This window comes from Malania oleifera, chromosome 13, assembly GCF_029873635.1.
Source record: "Malania oleifera isolate guangnan ecotype guangnan chromosome 13, ASM2987363v1, whole genome shotgun sequence".
In the NCBI taxonomy this organism is placed as follows: Eukaryota; Viridiplantae; Streptophyta; class Magnoliopsida; order Santalales; family Ximeniaceae; genus Malania; species Malania oleifera.
Window position 1 is genome coordinate 5,116,680 of NC_080429.1, and position 10,635 is coordinate 5,127,314.

The following is a 10,635-nucleotide window of genomic DNA, read 5'->3' on the forward strand; positions in this document are numbered from 1 at the left end:
CTGAGGTCAAGCTCTTACCAGAAGGTGGTCATCTCCATGAAGTACTTGGTGACCTCCCTTTCTCCTTGCCACAACTGCCACAGTCAGGTCTTAATCTCAAAGATTTGGGAGTAACTTTCAGCATCAGAGTATGTCTCGCGAACTGCATCCCAGACATCCTATGTCTCGCGAGCTGCATCCTAGACATCCTTCGCTATTGGAAGGAACAAGTATATCTTGCCGATTAAGGGCTTCATCGAATTTATGAGCCACGTTGTCACCATGGAATTCTCAGCTTTCCATTTTTGCAGAGCTGTGATGTCGGTTGTGGCGGGCTTCTTCCGTTTGCCGGTAAGGTATCCTAACCTCCCTTTTCCTTCAATCACTAGTTTAATGGATTGAGCCCATTCACGGAAATTTTTTCAGTTCAATTCTATACCGAGAGTGGAAAGGCCGTGTTGTCTAGCCCCTGCGAACTCACGATTGAGATGATGTCAGAGTTGCCGTCGAGAGTTTCAGAGAAAGACCCTCTGCTGTTGACGGCATCGTCTGCCATAGTTAGCTAAGGTTTAGAAAACCTAGCTCTAATACCATGTAAGCAGAATTCTATATGAATAATTCTTCAATTCAATTTACTATGTACATCCCAATCTTTTATAATATAGTCAACTAATCTAAATAAGGAAATAATCTCCCTATAGAATAAAATACAATAAAATAAAATCTCCTACCTTTATCCACCTTCCTAATTTATTCATTATTCACAAAGATACTTGGGATTCTAACAAAAAGAAAATGTCATATAAGGGTTAAGGGAGAGATAAAGAAGCAAAGAAAATATCTTCATTACGAGAAAAAAAATACATTTCTCAAATCCAATTTGCAAGAAAGTAACGTTTCTAATTCAAAGTTTCATCTAGAGACGAGTGCTAAAAGAATGGGGAAAATAAATTTTGCCTTTTAGCACCTCGCCACGAGATTTCGAGATTGCAAATCCTAAGAATATAATCCTGCTTTGATCGTAGTCAATAATGAGAGGCCAGAGCTTCTTTGAAGTCAAGACATTTATCATATAATATACAACGAATAAATTTTATATTGCACTCTCACAAATCTTAAGAATAAAAAGAATGGAAACACGAATTCCGAAATCAGAAACATTATCTTGAAAACTGTCGGCAAATCAGTCAAGCCATTTGGGAAAACGAATTACTCTCAGGTAGTGGTTAGGAGCACAAATTAGGCAAGATCCGAATTCCATACTCCCAAACGCATGGTCAAGGTTTCTCGAAACTCAGAGAGAGAGAGAGGAGCAGGCACCTGTGGAGGAAGACGGCGGGACGCTCGGCGGAGGAACCAAGAACTCTTCACGGGGAACAACGACACGGAAGAACTATCAAGTATCAAGCTTTCATGAAACTGAGAGAGAGAGAGAGAGAGAGAGAGAGAGGGAGAGAGAGAGAGAGAGAGGAGGAGGAGGAGACGGAGAGATGCCTTTAAAGTTGGCCTTTCTACTGAATACTATTTGGCGCCATCGGCCCGCATTACGCAATTTTTAAAATTATATTATTTATGATGCAACTTTTAGGTTTTGTTTGGAGGGAAAAAAAAAAGAAAAATAAAAAAATAAACTTATTTTTTACTATATTTTCTTCAACGCATATTTTGCAAAATCGTGAGTCAAGCAATAGCTTCCTTTCAATGTAAATAACTTAGCAAAAAATAAAACAATTGACCTCAATGATGGTAAGAGATTTCCAAAAGGAACTTCATCTTCTCTTGATATGGTCCACCACAACTCTTGCTTATGAAAAAATAACAATAAAATTTCAATGCAGTCATTAGCTTCCTACAATGCTTCTATAATAGAATTGGATTCTGTATGATAAGAAAAAAATGCTAATAATTTTAAACCTTTTAAAAACATCGCCTTTCTATCTTTCGTTCTCCTAATAATATCAATAACAACTAAAGCAGAAAGAACTCCAATTGCATCACAACAAAAAAATAGCATCCAAATCTCCCTGAAGAAGATTAAAGAATTGTAAATTACAATTGTTGCGGGATAAAATTAGTGATGACCTACGACCGTCACTCTCCAACTTTCGATGACATGAAAAGGATGGAAACACAGCAGGCTTGGAGGACCCGGAGTGTACTCCGGGGGATCACTCTAATGCCTAAGTAAAAGAACACTTCAAAGAGGTTGAATGCAACAGTAAAGTGGGTTAAGAGTGAGTACCTTGGCTTACTTGCATCACTCTTCTTTATAGTGGCGAGGTTTGACCCTTGGGATGATCTGTCATTGATGCGGGGGCGTGGATCACTCCGAAGGTTTAAAGCGTCAGCATGGATCTCTCCCTTCCTTATTGGATTAGAGTTAATTGCTCTTACCAGAGGATTTGACTTGGGTAGTGATTGTTGGGTTTTGACTTCCTTTTATAAGCTGATATATTTAGAGCATATTAGTTGTCCCCCCCTTAGTTTCGAAGTTTTGAACTATGTTCCCAAAGTTTGAAAGTTGTTCTTGTTGGGTTTTTGTGGAACCTAGTTGTGTTTGATCTGGGTCATGACCCGATCCAAGGTAATGATGCGTGGTTTCTTAATGGAAGATTTCTTACTTGGGCTTAGTCCATGGAGCGAAGGCTTGGGCCAATTTTTTTTTTTACACCCTCTTCGACTACTTCTTTATCTACAACTTGCTGAGTCAGATTTGGGGTGTGCTTGGCTTACCCGAGCCGATCTTGTGGCACTCTTGGCTTTGTTGAGCCAAACTCGAGGGGGCATTGGCTAGTTCGAGCTGAGGTGAAGGTGAACATGGCTTTGCCGAACCGATTTACCGAGTCGAATTTTCATTGAGTATTTGTGTCGAGCTACTCTTGTCAAGCTGTTCTCGCCAAGCTATTTATGCCAAGCAGTTCTCGCTGAGCTGTTTTACCGAGTAGTCCTTCGTGGGCAACTTCTGCCGAGCTGCTCTTCAAGGCAATTCTTGTCGAGCTGTTTTTGCGGAGTTGTCCTTCGTGGGCAACTTCTGTTGATCTGCTCTTCAAGTCAATTCTTGCCAGACAATTTTTGCCAAGCTATCCTTCGTGGGCAACTTCTGTCGAGCTGCTCTTCAAGGCAATTCTTGCCGAGCTATTTTTGTTGAGCTACTCTTCGTGGGCATCTTCTGCCGAGCTGCTCTTCAAGGCACTTCTTGAAGAGTTGTTTTACCGAACTGCTCTTCGTGGGCAACTTCTGCCGAGCTGTTCTTCAAGGCAATTCTCGCCAAACTATTTTTGTCAAGCTGCTCTTCGTGGGCATTTTCTGCCAAGCTACTCGTCATGACATTTCTTTCCTAGTTGTTCGTCGTATCATTTCTTGTTCGAGCTTCTCTTCATGGCATTTTTTTCTGAGCTACTCTTCATGGGCAAGTTTTGCGAGGTGCTTTTCAAGGCAATTCTCACTGAGCTTTTTTTGCCAAGAAACTCTTCATGGGCATTTTCTGTCGAGTTGCCCTTCAAGGCAAATCTCACTGAGCTGCTCGTCGTTGGGTCTTTTTTGTTTAATGAGCCAATCTCACTTATTCACGGTTATATGGTCTCACGAGCTGTGCTCGTCAGTTGGGCCTTCTTTGCCTAATGAGCTATGCTCATTTTTTGGGCATTCTTCTAGTCTCATGAGCTTTACTCATCAGTTAAGGATCATGCCTAATGAGCTATGCTCATTTGTTGGGCAGTCTGATGGCCTCACGAGCTTTGCTCGTCAATTGGGCCGTTCTCGCCTAAAAAACTATGCTCATTTGTTGGGTAGTCTTCTGGCTTCTAGCCTCACGAGTTTTGCTCATTAGTTGGGCCAATCTCACCTAATGAGCTACGCTCATTTGTTGGGTAGTCTTTTGGCCTCATGAGCTTTGCTTTTCAGTTGGGCCGAACTTGCCTAATAAGCTATCCTCATTTGTTGGGCAGTCTTCTGGCCTCACGAGCTTCGCTCGTCAATTGGGCCGATTCTTCTTTGTCTAATGAGTTGTGCTCATTTTTTAGGCTAAAATCAAATTGCGTGAGAGACAATGCAGTTATAGTTATGTATGCAAAATTTGATAATTTAATAAAGGCACACAAAATGTTCGAGTACATGACTGACTGAGATGCAATTTTATGGAAAAATTTTCTTGGGCATGTTAGATTAGGTCAGAACCCCCTAGGGCATTAGTATGCAACTTACTTGTATGTCCTAACCCCCTAGGGCTGCTATGCAACTTGTTACTCTCTTGCCCCTTCCCAAATTTAGAGGTCTCCCCCATATCCTTCAAACTCTTTCCTTTCAGATAAGTTCGCTATCTTCTCGTGTCCATTACCTATTCCAGATTAATATACTTCTACGCTCTTGCCATCAACTCCCCCATGTCAGCTAGGGGTCTCTTTCCTAGAGAAAACAGAAAGTTTCCTAGCTGAAGGGTCGTGGTCAGGGCTACCAACGCCACTCCAATGTCCAGGTTGCAGATCTCCATGGTCGCAGTGACAAAGCGGTGCATGAACTTTTTTAGTGTCTCCCTTTCTCCCTGAACCATGCTCATCAGATGATCCGAAGTTTTTATGATTCTCCAACTACTAAGAAAATGGCTAGAAAAATGCTGCTCCATCTCTGAGAAAGAACTGATTGATCCAAGCCGTAGGGTTCGGTACCAATCTTTGGTCCTACCTTTAAGGGTTGCAACAAATGCCTAACACATGATGGCATCAAGTGCGCCCTACAATTGCATCAACACCTTGAAGGTGTCTAGATGATCGACCGGGTCAGACAAACCCCCGCACCTTTCAAAGGTTGGCATTTTGAATTTGCTGGGCAATGGGACCTTCATCACTTCTTTAGTGAATGGCGGTTCTGAGGATCTTAAAGAGGCTTCCCCGTAAAAGGGGTTGGTCCAGCCTTCCTTCATCATCTTCTCAATTTGGTATATCTTTTTAATCCTTTCCTCCAACTCGGTCTATCTTTGCTCATTGACTCCTATGCTATTCGCGTCTTCCACCTTCTTAGTGAGGTTGGTTTTTTCCTCACCCTCCTTTAGTTCCTCTGCTTTCTTAAGTGGGTTAGGGCTAACCTGTTGTTGGTGGGGAGCATGCTCTTCCTAACTCTTTTTATGCAAGAGTAGGTTGAACATATTCTCCATCTTCTCTTGGAAGGCAAGAAATTCTTCCCTAGTGACTCCTGAATGTTCTGTGGGTGTGGAGTGGATGGACTAAGGTGATTCTTTCCAGCTGCAGGGCCAGAGCTGGAGATGTGAGTGGTTGGCATTATTTGAATATCGGAGGTTGAGAGCGAGATGAGTACCTCTCAGAAACAAGTTCCCACAGACGGCGCCAATTGTTGCAAGATAAAATTGGTGATGACCTGCGACCGTCGCTCTCCGACTTTCGATGACCTAAAAAGGATGGAAACACAGTAGGCTTGGAGGACCCGGGGTGTACTCCAGGGGATCACTCTAATGCCTAAGTAAGGGAACACTTCAAAGAGGTTGAATGCAACAGTAAAGTAGGTTAAGAGTGAGTACCTTGGCTTACTTGCATCACCCTTCTTTATAGTGGCGAGGTTTGACCCTTAGGGTGATCCATCATTATGACGCGGGGGCGTGGATCATTCTGAAGGTTTGAAGCACCAGCGTGGATCTCACCCTTCCTTATTATATTAGAGTTAATTGCATTTACTAGAGGATTTGACTTGGGTAGTGATTGCTGGGTTTTGACTTCCTTTTATAAGCTGATATATTTAGGGCATATCAACAATCATATATGTTTGATTGAAAATTAGCAGTTAAAGTGCTCTTGAAATAAATTTGGAAAAATAAAAAATCTCATTATTTAAAATTAACATTAGATCATAATATTTATTATTAAAAATAATATCATTTCTCCACTTCCAAATTACCCAAGTCAGAGTGGCAACAATCATCATGAAAGAGTTACCTCCTCAGTTGGAATTCAGAGGAAAAAGTTACCTTCTTTATTTCCCTTACTTATTAGTTTAATCTTACATCCAAAAATATCTAGGCGTCTCTTGGGCTTTGTTGTGGGATAAAATGGTGACGACCTGCGACGTTACTCTTCGACTTCCGATGACCAGAAAAAGGATGAAAACAGAAGAGGCGTGGAGGACCTGGGGTGTACTCCGAGGGATCACTTCAATGCCTAAGTAAGGGAACGTTTCAAAGAGCAGTAAGATAGGGTTCATAATGACTTACCTTGGTCTCTTGTCCAAATCCCTACTTATAGTGGTCGAAGTTGACCCAAGGGTGTATGACCATTTATTGGTGAGTTATGGCACAGGCATGAATTGCTCTAGCTTTTGAGGAGCCGATAACAGCTACTGGTGGCACGGGCATGGATTGCTCTGACCTGCATGGGGTTAACCCCTTCAGAGCAGCTGTCTTTGAGCAATAATGGCCCTGATTGCCACTGCACTGTCACGTCCCGAACCCGCAGATGGACCCCAGGTGTGAATTTAGTAACCTAACCTGTCTCTATATCATTTAAAACATACATGATACTACATTGAATGAGGGTCCGACCCCGTGGGGTACACATAAACCCTATACACAATCATATACACATACATACACTTCAAATATGCAGTGGAAATATTCTTTCTAATACATACATCGTACCATACCAGAGTCTATACATAACCAGAATCTACGTTCCCAAAATACAGTATGTACTTCGAGTGTCTACAAAACCCAACAATGACAACCCGGTTACAAAACCCGCACTTACACAGGTACTAAACGTAGCTAATCGAAAATCACGCTCCCGAACGCTAGGATGCTAGTTTCGTCTACTCGAAGAACCTGAACACATTTGTATATTTGGGGCGAGACACCTCTCAGTAAGGTAGAAAACAAGTTATATCAGTGTGTGGCATACAAGTATTATTTCAACATAAAACATAACACAATACAATTCCAATATTTTCACAATCCAGTTCCAGTACATACGATACCAAACATACGGTTAGTGTCGTCACACTCAAGCACCCGATACCCTACAATAACCGAAGCCTCATGGCGATATTGTTGCTAGTATAGTGTCCACTCACACAAATCAGTGCCCATCCGGAACAAATAGGAGATATTTCATACCCTCGGATATAGAGTCGGACACTCTCGCTTACGGTATTTAGCCGAGACATGGTGTTTGCCCATGATAATTAGCCGAGACGTGGCAAAATTTCACAAAACCTGGGACAATTTTGGAGCTCATGTTCCTATACCCATCAGCGTACAATAATTAGTCGCCCCTAACTGTTTTACAAAACTTGGAACATTTTACATACAACAGTTCATTCTACACTTATTTGAGTATACAACAATCATATCGTTTTCAAATCGAGAATACAGTTTAATACAAATATAGGTACGTTCATCTTATTACTACAATTTTATACGATATACGATTTTCCAACAAAAATAGAGATGATACCCGAAACCCCCAATTTTTCCAAAAATTGTAACCCGAAAATCCCACATTTTCACCTGATAGATTTTCCCAAATAAGTAACCAAAACATACATACAATCGTAAACTACATGTTTACCAATTCCGATTTAAAAAATAACTGATATAAATAGAATCTCCTTACCTTTTCCTGAATACCAAAATATGAACTCTACGACTCCAAAACTATGAATCGAGTTCCCAAAACCTAAACATCCAAGAACTATACTTCATTATAATTCTTACTACTACATATATACCAAAACTAAAATTAAATCGGACCCTTACCTTGGTTTTGGGTCAAAACCCGAAAATCCTCAAAATGAATTTCCGATCCGCTATAAACGTAGAGATTCTCCCCCTGATCCACGCGGTAACATTGGATCATTGATTCCGACAACTGACGGCCTAAAATCCTAGAAAAGGAGAGAGAGAGAGAGAGAGAGAGAGAGAGAGAGAGAGAGAGAGAGGATTCGAGTTATAGAGAGAGAGAGAGAGAGAAAAGTTTTTGGTTTCTTAACCATTAAGCAAAACCAAGGATATTTATAAACAAGTTGACCCAGCCTGAATCGTTGACAAAACAGCGTCCTCATCGGCGGGTTGCAAAAGGAAGTTCGTCGAAGCCAAGGTGGCCTCGTCGACGAGCCTGAGATTTCAAAATTTCCCAAAATCTCTCGGCATCTCCTCGTCGACGAACCACTGATCCTTGTCGATGAGCTACACAAGGGACTTCGTCGAAGAGAAGAAAAGCCCTGTCGACGAACCCTGCTGATTTTACCCTTCTTAATTTTCCTTCTCGTTCCTCATTTATTTAATACACTTATATTGGGTCGGGTTCTTACAACCTCCCCTCCTTACAAAAATTTCGTCCTCGAAATTTGTAGCCTCTCATTTACCAACTTAACTACATACCCAACGCATATCCGCCTCTAGAAAGAGCCAGCGGCCACCCACATAACAGCCCCGTCCCAAATACATACATACCCTCACTTATTGTGGAGGAATACTATGGTTACATACATACCATCTCGGGAGCTCACAATATTACAAAACTTTCCCAGAGACTAACCACACAACGTTACTGCAATAGTAGAATATTACATACATACATACCCATATCGACCCTACTATCCCAAAACTACTACTCAGAACAACTGTGGATATTTCTAGCGTATTTCCTTCTACAATTTCCAAGAAACTTCCTCAACAACGTGATTTCGCCACAATACCTTCACTAACGGTATCTCCTTGGTATGTTGCTTTTGAACTTTACGGTCCAGAATCTGAACGGGTATCTCCTCATACACCAAAGCATCCCCAATCGCTAAAGATTCATAGCTAATCACATGTGATGGATCTGAAACGTACCTCCTCAACATGGATACATGGAACATATCATGGATCGTTGAGAGTGTTAGGCTAGTGCAATCCTGTAGGCCATTGGACCCACTCGTTCCAGTTGCTCGAATGGTCCGATATACCTCAGGCTCAGCTTGCTATTCCTTCCAAATCTCACCACCCCTTTCATCAGAGTGATTCTCATAAATATCTTACCCCCAACCTCGAATTCCAACTCACGACGGCGAATATCCGTGTAACTCTTCTGCCAACTTTGAGCTGATTTAATCCTATCCTCGATCAATCTAACCTTCTCAGATGCTTATTGTACGAGTTCGGGACCCAATATCTGCTGTTCACCAACCTCATCCCAATACAGAGGAGATCGACACCTCTGAACATACAATGCCTCGAACAGTGCCATCCCGATACTAGCCTGCAAGATATTGTTATAGGCAAACTCCACCAATGGTAGAAACTGAATCCAACTACCACCGAAGTCTAATATACAAGCCCGTAACATATCCTCCAAGATATGTATCGTCTTCTCTGACTGTCCATCAGTCTGGGGGTGGAACGTTGTACTAAAAGTAAGCTTCGTCCCTAGTGCTTCCTATAAGCTCTTCTAGAATCAAGAAGTGAATCTCGAGTCTCGATCTGAAACAATGGATACCGGTATCTCGTGCATTATAACTATCTCCTACACGTACAAATCTGCTAGCCTACTCAAAGAGTAGCTAACCTTCATCGGTATAAAGTGAGTAGATTTGGTTAACTTGTCCACGATTACCCAGATGGCATTTTGCCAGTGTAGTGCTAGTGGTAACCCGAAGACAAAGTCCATGGACATGTGCTCCCATTTTCATTCTAGAACACTCAATGGCTGCAACGGCCCCGCAGGCCTCTAATGTTCAGCCTCTACCTACTGACACGTCAGACATTACTCCACAAATCGAGTAATCTCCCATTTCATGCCACTCCACCATAAGGACACGCGCAAATCCCGATACATCTTCATACTACCCAGATGTACCGTATACAAAGAACGATGCGCCTCCTCCAGGATCGTCCTCTTTATCTCCTCGTTATTTGGAACACACAGTCTGTTTCCAAACCTCAATACACCTCCCTCGAAGATGTTAAAATCTGTAGCTAGCCCCTGTTGCACCTTCTCTACAACCTCGACTAACTCCACATCATTAGCTTGCACGACTTTAATCCTCTCAAATAACATCGGTTGGATCACCAAGCTAGTAATGAAATCCTGATGATTACCATCCACCAACTCCACGCCAAGACTCTCCAGATCCTATTTTATATGATGCTAGCCTACTACTGCAGATACTGACATGTGCTTTGACTTCCGACTCAACGCATCAGCTACCACATTAGCTTTCCCCATATGATAGCTAGTGGCGCAATCGTAGTCTTTGATCAGTTCAAGGCACCTTCTCTGCCTCATGTTCAATTGATTCTGTGTGAAAAGGTATTTGAGGCTCTTATGGTCCATGAAGATCTCACGCTGTTCACCATATAAGTAGCGTCTCCAGATATTCGATGCATATGCTGCCACTGCCAACACCAGATCATGCGTGGGGTCATTATTCTCGTTAGGTCCGCGGCACCCTCATTCGGCTCTCTGAAGATACATTCTCTATCGTGCTTGGATGTAGTCTCTATCCGATCCAAGGCCTCCCCAAGGCCTCCTGGCCCACGCACTTTAAGTGTTTTGACTCTTACACGACGCTCAAGCTAATTACTGATAATCCTCGTACTCCTTCCATCGCCCGCCCCAAATCTAAGGACCTCATGGTTGAATTTAGGGTCCTCTACCATATGATTACGTATAA

At 42.2% G+C, this 10,635-nt stretch overlaps 1 protein-coding gene across 11 annotated transcripts in view; it reads right to left on the bottom strand.

Moving 5' to 3' along the window:
* LOC131145419 (uncharacterized) overlaps positions 1–1,535 on the bottom strand; it is a 91,428-nt gene extending 89,893 nt beyond the window's left edge. For 7 of the 11 annotated variants that reach the window (XR_009134151.1, XR_009134145.1, XR_009134147.1 and 4 more), the window contains exon 1: positions 1,300–1,438. The gene's annotated coding sequence lies outside the window, so the exon portion shown is untranslated. Of the gene's footprint in view, positions 1–1,192 lie in introns of all 11 variants that reach the window. The other 4 variants (XR_009134148.1, XR_009134149.1, XR_009134150.1 and 1 more) reach the window with 4 other exon arrangements.
* Between the last annotated feature and the right edge of the window lie 9,100 nt (positions 1,536–10,635).